The sequence below is a fragment of the Triticum urartu genome, chromosome 1A, assembly GCF_056163025.1.
Source record: "Triticum urartu cultivar PI428250 chromosome 1A, HENAU_Tu73, whole genome shotgun sequence".
In the NCBI taxonomy this organism is placed as follows: domain Eukaryota; kingdom Viridiplantae; phylum Streptophyta; class Magnoliopsida; order Poales; family Poaceae; genus Triticum; species Triticum urartu.
Window position 1 is genome coordinate 389,900,647 of NC_141873.1, and position 22,356 is coordinate 389,923,002.

The 22,356-nt window shown below is 43.2% G+C and overlaps 1 pseudogene; it reads left to right on the forward strand.

Moving 5' to 3' along the window:
* LOC147991377 (uncharacterized) overlaps positions 1 to 8,915 on the forward strand; it is a 31,490-nt pseudogene extending 22,575 nt beyond the window's left edge.
* The last annotated feature ends 13,441 nt before the right edge of the window (positions 8,916 to 22,356 follow it).

Consider the following 22,356-nt stretch of genomic DNA (forward strand, 5'->3'; position numbering starts at 1 on the left):
AAACTCCTTCTCGAGAAAGGACCCGTTCTTAGCGACAAACAATTTGCCCTCGGATCTGAGATAGAAGGTATACCCTACTGTCACCTTTGGGTATCCTATGAAGATGTGTTTGTCCGCTTTGGGTTCGAGCTTCTCTGGCTGAAGCCTTAAGCATCGCAGCCCCAAACATTAAGAAACGACAACTTTGGTTTCTTGCCAACCAATCTTCACATGACGTCGTTTCAACGGACTTAGATGGTGTCCTATCTAAAGTGAATGCAGCTGTCTCTAACGCATAACCTCAAAATGAAAACGGTAGATTGGTAAGAGACATCATAGATCGCACCATATCTCATAGGGTTCGATTATGACGTCCGGACACACCATAACCCAGTGGTGTTCCAGGTGGCTTCAACTGTGAAACAATTCCACAATGTCTTAAGTGTTTGCCAAACTCATAACTCAGATATTCTCATTGATCATATCGTAGGAATTTTATCTTCTTGTTATGATGATTCTTAACTTCACTCTGAAATCGCTTGAACTTTTCAAACGTTTCAGACTTGTGCTTCATTAAGTAGATATACCTATATCTACCCAAATCGTCAGTGAAGATGAGAAAAATAGCGATATCCACTGCACGCTTTAATTCTCATTGGATCACACGCATCAGCATGCATGATTTCCAACAAGTCACTTGCCCGTTTCATTGTACCTGAAAACGGGGTCTTAGTCATCCTGCCCATGAGGCATGGCTCGCATGTGTCAAGCGATTCAAAATCAAGTGACTCCAAACATCCATCGACATGGAGTTTCTTCATGCATCTTACGCCAATATGACTTAAGCGGCAGTGCCACGAGAAAGTGGTACTATCATTTTTAACTCTACATCTTTTGGCGTGAACATGTGTATTACCACGACCGAGATTCAATGAACCATTCACATAGGGTGCATGACCATGAAAGGTATCATTCATGTAAACAGAATAACCATTATTCTCTAACTTAAATGAATGACCGTATTGCAATGAACATGATCTAATCATATTCATGCTCAACGTAGACACCTGATAACATTTATCTAGGTTCAATACTAATCCCGAAGGCAGATGGAGCGTGCGATGGTGATCTCATCAACTTTGGAAACACTTCCAACACACATCGTCACCTCGCCCTTAGCCAGTCTCCGTTTAGTCCGTAGCTTTTGCTTCAAGTCACCAGTAATAGCAACTGAATCGGTATCCAATACCCAGGTACTACCAGGAGTACTAGCGAGGTACACATTAATAACACGTATATACTTTGTTGAAGTTGCCAGCCTTCTTATCTACCATGCATTTGGGGTAATTCCGCTACCAGTGACCGTTCCCCTTACAATAGAAGCACTTAGTCTCGGGTTTGGGTTCAACCTTGGGTTCCTTCACTGGAGCGGCAACTGGTTTGCCATCCATGAAGTTTCCCTTCTAGCCCTTGCCCTTCTTGAAACCAGTGGTCTTGTTAAACCATCAACACTTGATGCTCCTTCTTTGATTTCTACCTTTTGCGGTCTTAAGCACCGCGAACAGCTCCGGGATCAACTCCATCCCTTGCATGTCATAGTTCATCACGAAGATCTAGTAGCTTAGTGATAGTGTCTAGAGAACTCTACCAATCACTATCTTATCTGGAAGTTTAACTCCCACTTGATTTAAGTGACTGTTGCACCCAGACATTCTGAGCACATGCTCACTAGCTCAGCTATTCTCCTCCATCTTTTTGGCAAAAGAACTTGTCAGAGGTCTCATACTTCTCAACACAGGCATGAGCCTGAAATCCCAATTTCAGCTCTTTGAACATCTCATATGTCTTATGGCGTTCAAAACGTCATTCGAATCCCGATTCTAAGCCGTAAAGTATGGTGCACTAAACTATCAAGTAGTCATCAGGACGTGTCTGTCAGGTGTTCACAACATCCACAGACGACGTTGTAGGGGTTTGCACATTGAGCGGTGCATCAAAGATGTAAGCCTTCTGTGTAGCGGTGAGGACACTCCTCGGACTACGGACCTAGTCCGCATCATTGCTTACAATATCTTTCAACTTAATCTTTCTCTAGGAACGTATTGAAACAGGGAGCTACAATGTGAGCTATTTATCTACAACATATTTGCGAAGACAATTCAGACTATGTTCATGATAATTGAGTTCATCTAATGAACTCCCACTCAGATAGACATCCCTCTAGTCATCTAAGTGAAACATGATCCGAGTCAACTAGGCCGTGTCCGATCATCACGTGAGACGGACTAGTCAACATCGGTGAACATCTTCATGTTGATCGTATCTTCTATACGACTCATGCTCGACCTTTCGGTCTTCCGTGTTCCGAGGCCATGTCTGTACATGCTAGGCTCGTCAAGTCAACCTAAGTGTTTTTGCTGTGTAAATCTGGCTTACACCCGTTGTATTCGAACGTTAGAATCTATCACACCCGATCATCACGTGGTGCTTCGAAACAACGAACCTTCGCAACGGTGCACATTTAGGGGGAACACCTTTCTTGAAATTTTAGTGAGGGATCATCTTATTTAAGCTACCGTCGTTCTAAGCAAATAAGATGTAAAACATGATAAACATCACATGCAATCAAATAGTGACATGATATGGCCAATATCATTTCTCTCCTTTTGATCTCCATCTTCGGGGCTCCATGATCATCGTTGTCACCGGCATGACACCATGATCTCCATCATCATGATCTCCATCATCGTGTCTTCTTGAAGTTGTCTCATCATCTATTACTTCTACTACTATGGCTAACGCTTTAGCAATAAAGTAAAGTAATTACATGACGTTTATGTTGACACGCAGGTCATAAATAAATTAAGACAACTCCTATGGCTCCTGCCGATTGTCATACTCATCGACATGCAAGTCGTGATTCCTATTACAAGAACATGATCAATCTCATACATCACATATATCATTCATCACATCCTTTTGGCCATATCACATCACAAGGCATATGCTGCAAAAACAAGTTAGACGTCCTCTAATTGTTGTTGCAAGTTTTTACATGGCTGCTATAGGTTTCTAGCCAGAACGTTTCTTACCTACGCGAAAACCACAACGTGATATGCCAATTTCTATTTACCCTTCATAAGGACCCTTTTCATCGAATCCGATCCGACTAAAGTGGGAGAGACAGACAGCCGCTAGCCACCTTATGCAACTAGTGCATGTCAGTCAGTGGAACCAGTCTCACGTAAGAGTACGTGTAAGGTCGGTCCGGGCCGCTTCATCCCATGATGCCGCCGAATCAAGATAAGACTAGTAATGGCAAGCAAATTGACAAAATCGACGCCCACAACAACTTGTGTTCTACTCATGCATAGAAACTACGCATAGACCTAGCTCATGATGCCACTGTTGGGGAACGTAGCAGAAATTCAAAATTTTCTACGCATCACCAAGATCAATCTATGGAGTAATCTAGCAACGAGGGGAAGGAGAGTGCATCTACATACCCTTGTAGATTGCTAAGCGGAAGCGTTCAAGTGAATGGGGTTGATGGAGTCGTACTCGTCGTGATCCAAATCACCGATGATCCTAGTGCCGAACGGACGGCACCTCCGTGTTCAACACACGTGCAGCCCGGTGACGTCTCCTACGCCTTGATCCAGCAAGGGGAGAAGGAGAGGTTGGGGAAGACTCCATCTAGCAGCAGCACGACGGCGTGGTGGTGGTGGAGGAGCGTGGTACTCCAGCAGGGCTTCGCCAAGCACCGCAAGAGACGAGGAGGGAGAGGGGTAGGGCTGCGCCAAGAAGGAGATGTTCTCATGTGAATGGCAGCCCAAGACCCCCACTATATATAGGGGAGGTGAGGGGCTGCACCCCACCTAGGTTTCCACCCCTAAGGGTGGCGGCCAGCCCTAGATCCCATCTAGGGGGGCGACCAAGGGGGGAGAGAGGGGGGCGCACCACTAGGTGGGCCTTAGGCCCATCTGAGCCTAGGGTTTGCCCCCTCTCCCCTTGAGGACGCCTTGGGCCTTGGTGGGAGGCGCCCCAACCCACCTAGGGGCTGGTCCCTTCCCACTATTGGCCCATGTAAGCCTCCGGGGCTGGTGGCCCCACCTGGTGGACCCCCGGACCCCTCCGGTGGTCCCGGTACACTACTGGTGATGCCCGGAACACTTCCGGTGACCAAAACAGGACTTCCCATATATAAATCTTTACCTCCGGACCATTCCGGAACTCCTCGTGATGTCCGAGATCTCATCCGGGACTCCGAACAACATTCGGTAACCACGTATATCTATTCCCTATAACCCTAGCATCATCGAACCTTAAGTGTGTAGACCCTACGGGTTCGGGAACCATGCAGACATGATCGAGACAACTCTCCGGCCAATAACCAACAGCAGGATCTGGATACCCATGTTGGCTCCCACATGTTCCACGATGATCTCATCGGATGAACCACGATGTCAAGGATTCAATCAATCCCGTATACAATTCCCTTTGTCTAGCGGTACGATACTTGCCCGAGATTCGATCGTCGGTATCCCGATACCTTGTTCAATCTTGTTACCGGCAAGTCTCTTTACTCGTTCCGTAACACATCATCCCATGATCAACTCCTTGGTCACATTGTGCACATTACGATGATGTCCTATCGAGTGGGCCCAGAGATACCTCTCCGTTACACGGAGTGACAAATCCCAGTCTCGATTCGTGCCAACCCAACAGATACTTTCGGAGATACCTGTAGTGTACCTTTATAGCCACCCAGTTACGTTGTGACGTTTGGCACACCCAAAGCACTCCTACGGTATCCGGGAGTTGCAGAATCTCATGGTCTAAGGAAATGATACTTGACATTAGAAAAGCTTTAGCATATGAACTACACGATCTTTGTGCTAGGCTTAGGATTGGGTCTTGTCCATCACATCATTCTCCTAATGATGTGATCCCTTTATCAACGACATCCAATGTCCATGGTCAGGAAACCGTAACCATCTATTGATCAACGAGCTAGTCAACTAGAGGCTTACTAGGGACATGGTGTTGTCTATGTATCCACACATGTATCTGAGTTTCCTATCAATACAATTCTAGCATGGATAATAAACGATTATCATGAACAAGGAAATATAATAATAACCAATTTATTATTGCCTCTAGGGCATATTTCCAACACTTTCAACTTTGCTTTCTCAAGGAACGCATTAAAAATTCAACGGAACAACAGCACGGGCCATCTATCTACAATCAAACATAAACAAGCAAGATACTATCAGGTACTAAGTTCATGATAAATTTAAGTTCAATTAATCATATTACTAAAGAACTCCCACTTAGATAGACATCCCTCTAATCTTCTAAGTGATCATGTGATCCAAATCAACTAAACCATGTCCGATCATCACGTGAGATGGAGTAGTTTCATTGGTGAACATCACTATGTTGATCATATCTACTATATGATTCACGCTCGACCTTTCGGTCTCCGTGTTCCGAGGCCATATTTGTATATGCTTGGCTCGTCAAGTATAACCTGAGTATTCCGCGTGTGCAACTATTTTGCACCCGTTATATTTGAACGTAGAGCCTATCACACCCGATCATCACGTGGTGTCTCAGCACGAAGAACTTTCGCAACGGTGCATACTCAGGGAGAACACTTCTTGATAATTAGTGAGAGATCATCTTAAAATGCCACCGTTAATCAAAGCAAGATAAGATGCATAAAAGATAAACATCACATGCAATCAATATAAGTGATATGATATGGCCATCACCATCTTGTGCTTGTGATCTCCATCTTCGAAGCACCGTCATGATCACCATCGTCACCGGCGCGACACCTTGATCATCATCGTAGCATCGTTGTCGTCTCGCCAATCTTATGCTTCCACGACTACCGCTACCGCTTAGTGATAAAGTAAAGCATTACAGCGCAATTGCATTACATACAATAAAGCGACAACCATATGGCTCCTGCCAGTTGCCGATAACTCGGTTACAAAAACATGATCATCTCATACAATAAAATTTAGCATGTTGTCTTGACCATATCACATCACAACATGCCCTGCAAAAACAAGTTAGACGTCCTCTACTTTGTTTGTTGCAAGTTTTACGTGGCTGCTACGGGCTTAAGCAAGAACCAATCTTACCTACGCATCAAAACCACAACGATAGTTTGTCAAGTTGGTGCTGTTTTAACCTTCGCAAGGACCGGGCGTAGCCACACTCGGTTCAACTAAAGTTGGAGAAACTGACACCCGCCAGCCACCTGTGTGCAAAGCACGTCGGTAGAACCAGTCTCGCGTAAGCGTACGCGTAATGTCGGTTCGGGCCGCTTCATCCAACAATACCGCCGAACCAAAGTATGACATGCTGGTAAGCAGTATGACTTATATCGCTCACAACTCACTTGTGTTCTACTCGTGCATATAACATCAACACATAAAACCTAGGCTCTGATGCCACTGTTGGGGAACGTAGTAATTTCAAAAAAAATTCCTAGGCACACGCAAGATCATGGTGATGCATAGCAACGAGAGGGGAGAGTGTAATCTACGTACCCTCGTAGACCGACAGAGGAAGCATTATGACAACGCGGTTGATGTAGTCGTACGTCTTCACGGCCCGACCGATCAAGCACCGAAACTACGGCACCTCCGAGTTCTAGCGCACGTTCAGCTCGATGACGATCCCCGGACTCCGATCCAGCAAAGTGTCGGGGAAGAGTTCCGTCAGCACGACGGCGTGGCGACAATCTTGATGTTCTACTGTCACAGGGCTTCGCCTAAGCACCACTACAATATTATCGAGGACTATGGTGGAGGGGGGCACCGCACACGGCTAAGAGAACGATCTTGAAGATCAACATGTGTCTCTAGAGGTGCCCCCCTGCCCCCGTATATAAAGGAGCAAGGGGGGGAGGCCGGCCAGCCCTAGGGCGCGCCAAGGAGGAGGAGTCCTCCTCCTAGTAGGAGTAGGACTCCCCTCTTTCCTACTCCTACTAGGAGGGGGAAAGGAAGGGGGAGAGGGAGAAGGAAAGGGGGGCGCCCCCCCTCTCCTAGTCCAATTCGGACCAGAGGGGGAGGGGGCGCGCGGCCCACCCTGGCCGCCCCTCTCTCTCTCCACTAGGGCCCATAAGGCCCATTACTTCTCCCGGGGGGGGGGGTTCCGGTAACCCTCCGGCACTCCGGTTTTCTCCGAAATCACCCGGAACACTTCCGGTGTCCGAATATAGCCGTCCAATATATCAATCTTTATGTCTCGATCATTTCGAGACTCCTCGTCATGTCCGTGATCACATATGGGACTCCAAACAAACTTCGGTACATCAAAATATATAAACTCATAATAAAACTGTCATCGTAACGTTAAGCGTGCGGACCCTACGGGTTCGAGTACAATGTAGACATGACCGAGACATGTCTCCGGTCAATAACCAATAGAGGAACCTTGATGCTCATATTGGCTCCCACATATTCTACGAAGATCTTTTATCGGTCAGACCGCATAACAACATACTTTGTTCCCTTTGTCATCGGTATGTTACTTGCCCGAGATTCGATCGTTGGTATATCAATACCTAGTTCAATCTCGTTACCGGCAAGTCTCTTTACTCGTTTCGTAATACATCATCTCGCAACTAACTCATTAGTTGCAATGCTTGCAAGGCTTATGTGATGTCTATTACCGAGAGGGCCCAGAGATACCTCTCCGATAATCGGAGTGACAAATCCTAATCTCGAAATACGCCAACCCAACATGTACCTTTGGAGACACCTGTAGAGCTCCTTTATAATCACCCAGTTACGTTGTGACGTTTGGTAGCACACAAAGTGTTCCTTCGGCAAACGGGAGTTGCATAATCTCATAGTCATAGGAACATGTATAAGTCATGAAGAAAGCAATAGCAACATACTAAACGATAGGGTGCTAAGCTAATGGAATGGGTCATGTCAATCACATCATTCTCCTAGTGATGTGATCCCGTTAATCAAATGACAACACATGTCTATGGTTAGGAAACATAACCATCTTTGATTAACGAGCTAGTCAAGTAGAGGCACACTAGTGACGTTTTAGTTTGTCTATGTATTCACACAAGTATTATGTTTCCGGTTAATACAATTCTAGCATGAATAATAAACATTTATCATGATATAAGGAAATAAATAATAACTTTATTATTGCCTCTAGGGCATATTTCCTTCAGGGAGGCACTTTTGCAGGCTGGCATTTCCTTTTGTATTAGAAGGGAGAATCCGGTGCCTAGTATGGATGAGAATATTCCAGCAAGGGGTTACCCAAGGAGTTCCTCGCAAAATGCTTAGTTGCTTCCATCACTACAAGGTTGAAATATTCGATAAGGTGTTTGATAGAAACATAGTTGAGATGAATAACCGGACCAGTGAAACTTCAACAAGGTTATTGATATGCATTGCTAGTCTAGGCCCTATAGATTCATTTAGAAGATTTCATCATGGGAACCTACTTGAGCTTGCATCTATGTACTCGGTCGACTTCGATCCAGAAGAACAATATATATCATTTGGATGGTCAACTCAAGATATACATTGTTATGATGAAAAGGTCTCATGTATTTTGCGGTTGTGACAGACTCACTAATCTTGCTCACAAGTTGGTTGAAACTAAGGAACATTTACATTTTCCTTTGGTTTACTGGCTCATCTAACTTGCTTTGACTTTGTCAGTAGCGAAGACATCTGTTAAATAGTTTTCCCAACCATGAATAACATAAAGATAGATTTGAGAAATAGGAATCTGATGATTGGTTGGATAATATGATGATATACTACGTTGAGCGAGATATATTTGCTAGAATTGATGACAAGAAGATTATAGAACATTTTGACAGCTTGAGAGACCGTAGAGGCCATCTACCAAACCCTCCTCGTATACTTACAACTTAGGGTAAACACTTCTCTTATCTATTGTTTCAAACTATTTGCTTACTTGTTCTAAGAGATATATTGATATGCAGGTTGTTCACGAGTTGTAGGTATCTGTTAATCATGGAGTTGGACTTTTTTGGGCCATGGAATGAATTATTCAAGCAGTAGGAGTTCGTGTTAGTAGTTCTCGGTGACATTTGTGTTATATTTTGTGATTTTTGGTGGTTACATCACCTAGTTGTCGAGAATCTTGAACTATTCTGAATCATTATTTATGTTAATTTTTGAGTGCATCTAGCTTCATATTTGAATTTTATGAGATTTGGTTCAACGGAGTTGTATTAGTCAATCAAAAAAATTTATACCTTCAATGTTTCGCCCCAGCTAAGTTCAATTCCTGGATCCGCCACTGTTTGGAACCATAAATATTCAGCCATGCGACTTTATATCCAAACATTTTTTTTGCGAAAATGATAAGATCTATTATAAATGTTCATCAAAATTACAAAACATCTCAAACATAATAAAAATTACATCGAGATTTTGAGACCACCGAACTACTACTACTGCCGTCAGGATGAACCGTTGACGCCGCTCCCCCATTGGAGCTGGCTTGACCTTGTCGATGAACATAAATATTCAACAAAAGATTGAAAAATCAATAAACCCACAAAATAATTTACGAACAACAAAATCGATAATTGTAACGGTTTTATTAGTTGTTTGTAATTTTTAGTGGAATTGACATTTTCCAAGTAATATTTATGGGGGATTCCTTATTTTTTTCTAAATTATTTGGTTTTATTTACTTTTTTGTTATTGGCTTCAAATTTTATTTATTGCATTTCTGTTGCCTGATTTACGACACGAGATATGATGACTTCAATGGACTTTCATGTAACTTCTGATTTTATGATAGTCTTTCTATTCATGCTTCATCTATCTCAAGTATCATGTTTACTTGATTAACAAATTTTTTTTTACTAAACATGCTATTTCCTAGCTTCCTTAAGTGTTTTGTGTTGATTGAATTATATTTCCCTTGATTCATTAAGTGTTTGTGTTGATTGAGTTATTACATGTACTACCCCAAAAAAGAATTATTACATATATGAAATCACTGTTGCACCGCCCATCATATCACTTTGTCCGAGGAGAGACCATACCAAGTAAACATAGGACCCCCCCCCCCCCCCCCCCCCGGGGTTTTGGTGACAAAGTACTCCTACCCTCCGGAAAATACGAATGAAGGCCGAGCTTCATGGAACTCAGTATTAAAATGCCATTTTACACAGAGCAAAAACGATTTGGATTTTTTGTGAATACACATAGCATGTATAAAACGCATGTGCAAAAATGTACAACATTATATTTTCACACATGGTGCACAAAAAAAAGACAAATATGTATTTCTAAAGGGGCTGTTTTTTTTGTTGGGCCAGATTTTTTCTGTATGACCTAGAAATCACAATATTTTCAAACGAAGTTTCACAGATTCAAACACGTATAAGTTTCCGTGGATTTTTTTTTGCAAATTTTATCGTAACTTTTAAATAGTTTTTTTTTCACTAAATCTTCGGAGAGAACAACCGGTCTCTCTTTTCACAGGAAACGCCGGCTGCCATGAAATTTTTCTCCCACCATATTTTAAGTAGGATACGGAGCTTATTTTAAAGTAAACATACATATAGACTTACATTCCCAATTCCAGAGACTTATATCGATTCTTAGCGCAAAAGATCGATGTTTACCTGCGATGTGCACGCATTGACCTAATTACAACCACACATGTAACATGTTCAATCTAGCTAGCCCGTGTGGCTCGCACGTTCTCACACGTCCGTTGGAATGTGCATATAGCTAGCGGTCCATGTCCAATTACTGCTGCTCAGTTTCTCAGCCACACAATTTTTTTTTGCGGGGTCTCAGCCACACAATTAACTAATCTATTTCACTTACTAGGTAGGTACATACACAGTGAAAAAACAGTACGTATCCTTTGTGGCTATGTGTACCCACAATATAAGACGTTAATTTTTTTAATAAGGAAAAAGGTGTTTTGGTAGGTTCTGATGTCGTCGTTAACGATAATGTTTTTTCATGTGAATGACGACGAACATTGTAGAGTTGTAGTGTGGTAACAGTGCAGGTAGGGACAGGGTGTAGGTGTTTTGTCTCGGGAGAATGCCGATCACACATCGAACCCCATATCCTCGCAGTCAAACGTGGATCTCCTGTGGCCAAGCCTTTTCGCCATGAGTGGATGAAATGGACTCGAGCTTACGTTTACGTCTTTTGGAAACTTCCTAAGAAAACGACCGCATTAGATCGAGTGAGTGAGCGGCAAAATTGTTTGAAGTCTGAAAGAAAAAGTTTCCCTGCATAGAAGTGTGCCCAACACAACTATTTCAAGTGCTAATCATGTATCCAAAAATAGATTTAGACAAGAGATATTAAAAAAAATTATATCATGTATATAAGAGCATTTAGAGACTGTCCCAAAAGTTAAATATGGGGTCCCTGTTCCCCTCCCCTCTATCCCATATTTGCTAAGAAAATGTATACGCGTGGGCGTAACGATGGACACTTCTGAGTAAAAAAATAGGAAACGGCGCAGCCTTCCCGCTCGACCGCTTAATTCCCACCCGACCCCCGCCACCATCGCGACATCGCAAAACATCCCTGGCCCTGCGACCACCAGAATGGACAACCCCACCCCTGGCCATCCTCGTCGGCGCCGGAGACCCACCATGGGGCGCCAATTCTAGCGGCTGCAAGCATCGAAACAACAACGCCATGGGAATCCCATCATTGGGAGCTCCTCGACGCCGGTGCCGGTCACCATAGGACCCACCACGTCCCGACGACCGGCAAATAGGAGCACTGGTCGTCGGTCAAGGAGGTGGACAAGATGGCAATACCAGTGAAGAAAAAGAAGGTTATGTTTGCCTCGCCGGCTCTCCCTTGTCCTCGGGCAGTCATGTCGCCACACCTCCACCTTTAACGGTCGTGGAGGAGCTGGATTTTGATGAGACACAGAGCGAGGCCGACCTGCTCAATGAAATGCATGCAAAGTTTTTCCTGTTCCCCGAAATAGAAGAGGACAACTAGAGTAGATGGTTCCTTTTTGTTTTGCAGTGGCTCAACTGAACAATGAATGACACGGTTTTAATTGTTATGATGTTCCTTTGCTAGTACACACGAGCAACTAAACCGGATGAGATGTTCAAGTTCATGTGCCAACTGGATGCAAGCCATGTCCTCAGCCTCAAAGACATTGCCATGCCCATGTCATATAGCCAAGAAATGAGAAGGAATGTTGAGATAGCGGTGGAGGAGTAGGAGGTTGACGAGGTCGAGGAGTTGGAGACCTAAACAATGATAAGGAGGGCTCAAAGGTCGTGCAACTACAAGATGCAGGAAGATGGATCTTTGTATGATGCTTGGATGAACATCGCTCTTGGTGCCATGGTCGGGCCGATCAAATGAAGGAAACATTTTGGAGAAGGATTGAGGGTACTATGGTAGCCATGTGTAGATTTGTGCAAACCAAACAATCGGTTCTCTCACTCACCATTGGGGTGTGATCCAACACCAATGCAAGAAGTGGTTTGGTTATGTTGATCAAGTCAATCTAGCATCTCCTAGTGGAGTGCCCATCAACAAGCATGAGCTTGTCATCCAAGCTCTTTACAATCAAAGAAACACGAAGGGTGGAGACAAAGGATTATATTTGCATCATTGCTACAAGGCCCGTGTGGCAAATGAGAAGTACCCACGGAGGAACTATGAAATAACACCGAAGAAGACAAGACTTAACATGCTATTGATGATGATGACTTGCTATAGAACCAATCTGAATGGATAAAAAATTGCAAATACGGTGAAGAGAATGGAAGTGTTGGAGCACACAAGGAAGAGCTCATTGCGATGTTGGAGGGTGAATAAGGCATTGGTGGCCGTCTAGAAGGAGGAGAAGTTGACTCGTTTCTACGAGACAATATGATGGAGGAGGAGAGGTGAAAGGCAAAGGCGAATACCGAGGATAGAAAGGTGCAAGCGGAGGAAAAATGTATCAATTTGAGGTGCAAACACTTGCAACGGAGGCCGAAGAAGAAAAGAACAAGAGTAAGATTGAGAAGAAAAGACTTACATTAGATGAAGAGGAAGAAATGAACAAGAGGGCGACTGAGGAGCATGCTATAATGTTAATGGATCCAAGAAATATGGATGATAGACTGAGACAATATTGTGAATTAACTCGTGGAGAGATCTGGCTAAGTTTGGTTGTGGCGGCAACAATGGTGGTGGCAGCAGAACGACGCCGACGGTGATTGCACGAGTTTGTGATACCCTTCCAAATGATGATGGCTCCTGATCCACCATGTGCTTGGTGTTTTATTTGGAAATGTACTTGTCCATTTGGTGGCTTTTGGTTCAAGTATGCTTATGTTTTAGTTATTGTTGGTTGAAGTATGTTTATGTTCATAGTTGAATTGTGATGCGGTGCATTTGAATTGTTAAATTTGGTATTGAAATATGGTGCATTTGTTTGGATTGTTTGCAGAAATGGTTGGATTGATTGGGGAAAAATGGGGGAATTAAGTTTCTGGGGGATGGACTAGATTGACAAAAGTTTAATTCCCTAGAAAACGGGAACAAAAAGATGGAAGTAGGATAAGTTATGGAGGATGCGCTAAAGATGTTAATTCTAAGCTGACGGATTTGGTATTTCCCATGAAATTGTGAAATGATAATAATCCAATTTGAACATACATATTCCTGCAAATACAAAGCATTAGGAGATTTTGATCAGATGAATATCAATACTGACTGGGAAATAACTATTTTCAAGGCGAATGAGTTATAAGTGACTCACAGACGCTTTCGCCAAAAAAATTCACTCCCATAGGGTTAACTTGCTAGCCAATATCCTCCATACATGATGGGTCAAGATAGTTTTCATTTAATCTTACAAGGAATGTGCTATTTAAGCATGTTGTGCCATGAGTATGGCTGGATTCCACATTTTGCATAGCAAGGAATGTGCTATTTAAGCATGTTGTGCCATGAGTATGGCTGAATCACATGGGATAGGCCCATGACAACAGACACATTATACATAGATGTATATTGGGTTACCAGTTAAGAATATCAACGACGAAAATATGATTTCCATATATAACAACTATGCATTGTGTAAGAGCATCTTAATTGTGAGTCTACCAACCTTAAGATAACATAAATTATCTTAGTTGATGTAGGAAAATGAGTTAGATGAGTAGACTTCGCTCCTCGTCTTTAATCAGTTACCACCATATTGCCAGCTCATGAGAAAAATGTTGATGTAGGCAAGGGTGTTTTGATCTTTTCATCAGAGGTAATATTTTTATTTGGGTGTATTCGAATTTGACGATCCAACAACAATGTGCGACAATATTGCACATATGTAATCTCTAAACCAACTCGAGAGTTGTTATCAATCATGCCGGAGCATGATCAACATGACCACAAAAGTCTAATCCCCACAAGCAATCAAATAACAAGAAAGAACTGTAATATGCAATTTAGATATTGCAACTTTAGATGAATATCTACAAAAGTTAGAGTTTCTTATGCAATCTTGACATGGTCGCTGGACACAAGCAAAGTGTGCAATTTATATCTATGGATAACTTTTAACTAAATAAAACCGAGTCTAAACGATGCCCTAGGGCAACATTTCTGGAGGAACGGAAGGAAATTCTGCCAGCCCTACGAGGAGGGTTTGAGTCCCAACCTAAGTCGGTTTTCTCCATGAATACATACTGTAAATACAACATATGGTCTTCTATTCCAATACTACATGGGTCTAGCCCAAAAGTAAGGTAGCACGATATCTATGGAGGGCTATGGAAGAAACTATGAAGTGACATCTGATATATTTCGTACATGTCTTCCTGGGTCATTATGGTGGCTTCAAAGTTGTGAAACATCAGCTTGAAAATCTACTGTCATTTCCTACGCGGCCACCTTCATCTCCATGCTTGATCATGCCCCAATGTCCACCCCTCTTGTCCATGCTATTTCCTTCATTCCCAAACAATAGATATATCTAATTTAGGCAACATTGTATTCTCATGAACATTAGAAGTAGTCTTGAGAAACGAAAGTACCTAACAATTTATTTGGCATGCGTGAGCTCTAGTGATTCATCCTTTTATTCTTCTATAACTTTAACATATGTAGAAGCAAGGGTTGTGAGTATAATAGTGGTTGGTAGGTGAAAGGACATGCGGTGCCCCCATGTGTGGTTTTGGTAATTGATGACAATCTCTATGGACTAACGGTTGCCTTGAGTTATATTTGAAGGATTTTTCCGTAGGATTGTCTTGAAGTCCATGTGTTGGTTTCAAGGAGTTTATGAGATGGCCAAAGTGCTTTTCAAGGAATTATCCAAAGATTGGTCGTGTGTGAGTTGAGATGGCCAAAGTGCTTTTCAAGGAATTATCCAAAGATTGGTCATGTGTGAGTTGAGCTTATTGCAAGCATGTCTTGAAGAAGAAGATTGTGTGATCATTCATGTTTACCTTCAAGACATCATCCAAATGAATGTTGATCAAGACTAAGTCAAGAGTGAATCAAGTTGATCAACTCACAAAGCATAGAAGAAGTACCGAGAGGGATCAAGTGATCCCATGGTATGGTAAGCATTGTCCATTACGCTTTGTGTACTAACCCATGGTCTAGGTGAGAGTTCTTTATGGGGTTAGGTATGTTTTCATGGTCTTGCGTCAAGAGGAAGATCTCATATAGCCCATGGAGGATGACATCAAGTGGTGATCGTCATCAAGTTTGCAGTGTGCAAGTTCAAGTGGAGCAACTCGAAGAGTGGCTCACCCATAATGGAGTATGGGGGGAGAAATCAAGCTTGAAGCTTGCCGTACATTGTGGTGTCAATGGAATTGTGAAGATGTGCCAAAGAGTGTCTCACCCATAGTGGAGTATGGGGGAGCAATCAACTAGTCTTCATCGAGCCAACACAATCAAGAAAGGTGGTACAACTTGAGGAAGTCAAGATTGTCATCATCTAGCTCAAGTGGTCTATGTGCAAGGCAAAGGTTTTCCCTTGATAGGTTTTCTATTTTACCGGTCTCATAGTGGTAGTTGGGAGACCGGGTTGTAGGATCGCTTGCCGTACTATCTGTAAGTGCATCTAGTGCCACCCTAGTTGGTTTTGGAGTATTGACGACAAACCTATTTGAGGGACTAATGTGTTTGTGAGAATTGCAGGATAACACAGGTAGAAGTCCCTCATTGATTCGGTTTTCCTACCAGAGATGACCCCTAAAAATGTGTGAAGACATTGAAGTCAAAGGTGGTATATGAAGATATTCACATTGAAGACTATGACAAGAGAAGACACCACATGAAGCCTATGGATCTCGAAGACTTAGATCTTTCGTAGTTCTTTTTCTTTTGTGTTGGGTCATAGGAACCACCGTATTGTCAAGTGGGGTCCAAGAGAACCAGTCAGAATGACTGAAGTGATGCCTAACCAAAAGCACCTATGTTTTCGAGTGAAGACTATGAGAGCGAATCTTGTCCAGAGTCGGACAAGTCAGCTTTGCTTGTAGCCCAAGTAAAGTTGCCGTGTGAGTTTGAAATCTAACCGTTGGAACACGTCTCAGTTCCTTAGTGACCCAGGGTCATTTCGGACAAATCAGGTCGGGTTGCCAAGTGGCTATAAATAGCCCACCCCCCACAACCATAAACGGTTGGCTGCTCAGATTGAGAATACGGCTTTTGTCGTTTGAGAGCAACCCACCTCGAAGCCTTTGAGAGAGAATTCCTTGCGAGGATAAAGCCCTAACCACCCAGAGCCAGAGAGAATTGGGCATCACTTAAGTCTTCTTGTCTGTGTGATCTGAAGACTTATTACACTTGAGGACTATGCATCCTCCAGCCGGTTAGGCGTCGCGTTCTGAGCATCCAAGAGACATTGTGGATTGCCGGTGAACGAAGTCTGTGAAGGTTTGGGAGTCTACCTTGAAGACTTACCAGAGTGATTGGGCGAGGTCTGTGTGACCTTAGCTCAAGGGGAATACGGTGAGGACTGGGTGTCCTGAGCTGCGTGTTCAGGACTGGGTGTCCGGGACTGTGTGTCCTAAGGTTTAAATACCTAGCCGCCCCAACGAGAAGTACATTTTTCACAGCAACTGGAACTGGTCCAACAAATCATTGTCTTCAACGAGTCACTGGTTTCATCTTCCCTTCCCTTTACTTACTGTTGCTCCTTGTGAAGTCATTGTATGTTCGCACTATCTTCTGTCTTCACTGAGTGACTGCATGCTCTGTATGGCTTCATAATATCTTCCTACCTGATCCTTACTACATTGCTGCTATTAAGTCATTGTGCTTTCACTTCATTGAATACTTGACTATGGCTTGTCTAGTGTAGTCTACCTTCCGTTGCATGGTAATAGGTTTATTTCTATCGTTTGTCTTCATAACTTCCACGTTTTGAAGACTTTCATAAAATTTCCTATTCACCCCCCTCTAGTCGATATAACGCACTTTCAATTGGTATCAGAGCAAGGTGCTCCCTTGTTCTGTGTGATTCGGTTTAACCACCTGGAGTTTTAGCTATGTCTACTACAGGGATAATTAAAGTCTCCGCTGCGTGCCCCGTCTGCGATGGAACTGAATATCCCTACTGGAAGAATAAGATGCGCATGCATCTTAAAGCCATTGACGTCGACCTATGGTATGTCGTCGAGAACGGCGTTCCCAAGGCTGGAGAAGGTGTCACTGCTGCTGACGTCAAGAAATTTGTTCAACTGGACTCTACTGCCAAGAATATCATCTGTGGTCACCTGACCAAAGGACAGTATGGCCGTGTGAGTGCTTTGAAGACATCTAAGCTGGTCTGGGACTGGCTCTCCAAGGTCAATGAAGGCATCTCAACCTAGAGAGATCAGAGAATCAGTGTCCTTCGCAACCTCTTCAACCGCTTCAAGCGAAATGACAATGAGAATGTCCAGCACACTTTTGACCGACTCACTGACATCACAAATGAGTTTCAAGCCCTCGGCGCTACTGAGATCACCAAACATGAAGTCGTCAAGACACTACTGAGATCACTTGATAGTTCGTTTGACATCCTAGCCCTGATGATTCAAGAACGTCTTGATTTCAAGACACTCGATCCATCTGACATACTTGAGAGGCTCAACACACATGAGTTTCAGCTTTCTAAGAAAAGAGATATCTATGGTCCAAACTATGGGCGAACTCGTGCCTTGAAGGTAAAAGCTGTTTCCTCATCTAAAGAAGAATCTGACAGCAGTTCTGATGATCCTGAAGACATTGGAAGGGAACTTGCTATGCTTGTGAAGAAGTTCTAAAAATTCACCAAGAAGAAAGGCTTCAGAAAGTCTTCCCGATCAAGCTCAAGGAATGATGAAGCTTCTGCTCACAACTACAAGAAGAAAACATGTCACAAGTGCAAGAAACCTGGCCACTTCATCTCTGAGTGTCCACAGTGGGACAATGAGAACAAAAAGAAGAAGAAGAGCAAGGAATATGACTCTGACGACAAGAAGAAGAAGAAATACTCAAAGTCTTCGTCCAAGTCTTCCTCAAAGTCTTCATCACACAAAAAGAGCTCATCTGGCAAGGCACGTGCGTTTGTTGGCAAGGAAATGGATTCAGAGGAGGAGTCCGCTTCTGAGGAGGCGGAGGTGGAGTCTGAGGAGGAGTCCGATTCAGGCATCGCAAGTCTGGCTACAGCATACGTTGCCAAGTCCATCTTCAATATTGAAGACAATGACCTCGTCACCGACACCGATGCAAATGACAAGGACTACTCCGCTTCTACCTACTGCTTCATGGCACGCGGTGCCAAGGTAAACACATGCACTACTCACTATCAAACATCTAGTGACGATGACTCTGATTGTGATTCAAAACCCAACTACAAAACACTTGCTAAAATTGCAACCAGCAGAAAGCTATGGAACATATTCAAAAACTGTTAGACAGAAGCGATGATCTGTTAGGTGCTGAAATGACTCGATCTGAATCCTTAATTGAAGACATAAAAAATCCTCACGTTAAGTATCAGAAACTTGAAAGTCGTCATGAAACTCTCTCAACAACTCATGAAAAGCTTTCCTATGAATATCTTCAAAGGAAGTAAGATCTTGAGAAATTGAGAGCGGTTCATGAAGATCTTCAAAAGGAAAACGAGTCACTTCACTCCAAACAGATCAGTCCCGCTCAGGAAGGATTTGAACCACCATGTCTTAAATGCATTGAGCGTGATAATGCTACTTCTGTTGCTGAATGTTCTACTGCTACTATTGTTGCAATATCTTCAACTTTTGATGTGGTAACTAACCCCTCTGCTGAGGATACCACTGCTATTGCTGATGAGAATGCTAGGTTGAAGACATTGCTTGAAACAGGGATGTACAAAAGTCTTAAAGGGCATCAGACACTATGTGATGTCCTCAAAAAGCAGATTCTGAACTGAAACCCGAGGAAAGAGGGTGTTGGGTTTGTAAGGAAAATGAATGCTGATGGCTCTTACTGGAAACCTGAGCAGTACCCCAAAACCATGTGGGTTGCTGCAAAGGAACCTTCAGCAGACCCATCCAATCTATCTGGCTTCACCTGTGCTAACCCCATTATCATTGATGAATCCTAAGATGCAAACTATATACTGTTTAAGAATCAGAATGGTGAAGTGTTTGCCAGGTACATTGGTACTAACTGCAGGAATGGACCGCCTATGAAGAAGATCTGGGTTCCAAAAAGGTGTCTGGAGAATCTTCCTGTGAATGTCATCATGACACCTCATGTGAAGAAGACAAACCTCAGACCAAAGGCTTCATACGGTCCAAAGGCTTCATACAGACAGAGGACTCACCTGAGTCGCACTAACGCAAATGTTTTGCAGGGAAACCATACTCAGGCATATGAATATGAGAGCGGTTCATCAAACCGCCGTGTTCATAAGACCAAGAACTATTCTGCTTATTCTTATGAGTACTATTGTCCGCCTGCAAGACTTTTTGCTAGGGCTCCAAAGCCAAAATTCTCAGATGCTGCACTTAGACTTATTGCTTCTCAGCCACCCTTGAAGATGTGGGTGGCTAAGAAAGCTTAACTCTCTTTTGCAGGGAAAGGTCTCCAGCAGAAAACCAAAATTGTCTGACGCCATTGCTGGGGACCTTAAACATCTTGTAGGGCGCAAGATCAAATGCCCGAATGGTCTTACTATGTACTTCGTTCCTGAATCGCTTGCTATTCTCCCTATTAGTCCTAATCTGGATCTAAGCTTTCATAACCCATTGGTTCGTCAAATGTTTTTGCTTCACAATGCTCTTGGTGAAGCCTATCCCCCTAACTGCACTGTAGGGTACGACACCAACGTCTTCAGAATGGATTATTGATAGTGGGTGTACAAATCACATGACTGGCAAAAGAAGTCTTCTTATGGACTCAACCTTACATCCATCCGACAAGAGCCACATCACATTTGCTGACACTGGTAAAAGTAAGGTATTGGGTCTAGGTAGAGTTGCAATCTCAAGGGATCAACACATGGACAAAGTCATGCTTGTTGAATCCCTTGGCTTCAACTTAATGTCTGTCTCAATGCTTTGCGATTTGAACATGATCGTAATATTTGGAAAATATCGTTGCCTTGTACTAATGGAATCTGACAAGTCTCTAGTGTTTGAAGGGTATCGAAAAGATGATCTGTACGTAGTAGATTTCTCAGCAGGACCACAACTTGCCGTATGTCTTCTAGCAAAAGCTTCAGAATGCTGGCTCTGGCATCGGAGGCTTGGGCATGCTGGCATGAGGAACCTTCACACCCTTGCGAAGAAGAAGCATGTCATAGGCATCGAGGGCGTCAAGTTCAAGAAAGACCACTTATGCGGTGCCTGTGAAGCAGGGAAGATGACGAGGGCCAAACATCCTTCGAAGACAATCATGACCACTACTCGACCCTTCGAACTGCTTCACATGGATCTTTTCGGTCCCACTCATTACTCAACTCTTACTATTACTGCATGCCTCTATGGCTTCGTTATTGTTGATGATTACTCTAGATACACTTGGCTGCACATAATCCTTTACAAGACTGAAGTGCAGGATGTCTTCAGACGCTTCGCCAATCGAGCTATGAACAATTATGGCGCCAAGATAAAGCACATCAGAAGTGACAATGGCACTGAATTCAAGAACACTGGCCTTGATACATATCTTGATACCTTGGGCATCACACATGAATTCTCAGCCTCGTACACGCCACAGCAGAATGGCGTCGTCGAACGCAAGAACAGAACACTCATTGAGATGGCCAGAACGATGCTAGATGAATACAAGACCCCAAGAAAATTCTGGCCTGAAGCCATTGATACTGCATGCCATACAATCAATTGTGTTTATCTTCACAAGCTTCTGAACAAGACATCTTATGAGCTCCTTACTAGCAAGAAGCCAAATGTCAGTTACTTCAGAGTATTTGGCGCAAGGTGCTGGATCAAGGACCCACATCACACCTCAAAGTTTGCACCAAAAGCACATGAGGGTTTTATGCTTGGATATGGAAAGGATTCGCACTCCTACAGAGTCTTCAATCTCTTTCATTACAAAGTGGTTGAAACAGTGGATGTGCGTTTCGATGAGACCAATGGTTCACAAAGAGAGCAACTGCCAAATGTGCTAGATGAAGTTCCATCCAGTGAATCAATCAAGCTAATGGGAACTGGAGAAATTATACCTTCTGAAGCTCATCCTGAAGAAGAACTTATCATCTCAACACCTGATCAACATGAAGACAATGCTCAGCCTGAAGACATTCCTTCTAATAACGACAATGATCAGCAAGAGCAAAGTCTTCGCCCTGTACATCCTCGCGTTGCCAATGAAGTGCAGATTGAAAGAATAATTGATAGCATCAATGCACCCGGTCCACTCACTCGTTCAAGGGCAACTCAACTAGCAAATTTCTGTGGGCACCTCACATTCGTCTCAATAACAGAACCCAAGAAAGTTGAAGAAGCCTTCATGGAACCTGAATGGATTCAAGCTATGCAAGAAGAGCTTCAACAGTTTGAGCTGAATAATGTATGGGAACTAGTTAAGCGTCCTGATCCACGGAAGCACAATATAATAGGCACCAAATGGATATACCACAACAAGCAAGATGAGCATGGTCAAGTTGTCAGAAACAAAGCTCGCCTCGTTGCTCAAATATATACTCAAGTGGAAGGCATTGACTTCGATGAAACATTTGCTCGTGGCTAGACTTGAAGCCATACGCATACTGCTGGCCTATGCAAATCATCACAACATACTTCTATATCAAATGGATGTGAAGAGTGCTTTTCTCAATGGCAAGGTTGAAGAAGAAGTGTATGTTGCACAACCGCATGGCTTTGAAGATCCAAAACATCCTGAC